Here is a 761-nt window from a genome sequence, read left to right as displayed (position 1 = left end):
TTACCTTCTGCAAGCTTATTGCAGATAGACTTCTTGATGAACTTTTCTAGGATGGAAGTTAGGCTGATTGGCCTGTAGTTACTAGGTCCTCCCTCCTGCCCTTCTTGTGAATAGGCACAATATTGGCCCTCTTCCAGTCCTCAGGAACTTCTCCAGAGTGCTATAAGTTGTGGAAGAGTTTTGCCAGGGGGTTCTGCAATAACTTCAGCCATCTCCTTCAGCACTCTTGGATGAAGGTCTTCCGGTCCCACTAACTTGTATATGTCTAATTTTTTAAATTGGTCATACACCAGTTCTACAGCAATAGTAGGAAGGCAATTATTCCTACTGTGCTCATCCTCTACTGGCAAAGTAGTCATTCAGGAGTTCAGCTTTCTCCTAGGTATTGGTAACCAGCTCTCCTGAGTTGTTGAGCAGTGGCTCCACACTCCCATTTGTTTTCCTCCTGTTCCCTACTGTAGCAGGGCACTATGGTGCCTGCTACTTATAGAGCTGGAATAATCACTCAGGTGCCAATTGCTAGGGCAACCAGAGGGACCCAGTGACCCACACCTGCTAGCAGTCAGCTGACCGGAAGGGGCAGGGCCTGGCTCCCATTTAAACCCCAGGACTGAGTCCAGGAAGGTAGTTCCCTGCTGGTAGCCAAAGGGGGAAGAAGCTCTGCCAGAGCAAGTAAAAAGAAGCCTAAACTATATGAGCAGCTCCAGAGACTGGTAAGGGATGGAGCAATTCGGGGGGTGTGAATGAGATTTTAGCTACAC

This window comes from Gavialis gangeticus, unplaced genomic scaffold (assembly GCF_001723915.1).
Source record: "Gavialis gangeticus isolate Ggan-Ray unplaced genomic scaffold, GavGan_comp1, whole genome shotgun sequence".
NCBI classification, from domain to species: domain Eukaryota; kingdom Metazoa; phylum Chordata; order Crocodylia; family Gavialidae; genus Gavialis; species Gavialis gangeticus.
Note: the sequence above shows the minus strand (reverse complement) of the source record.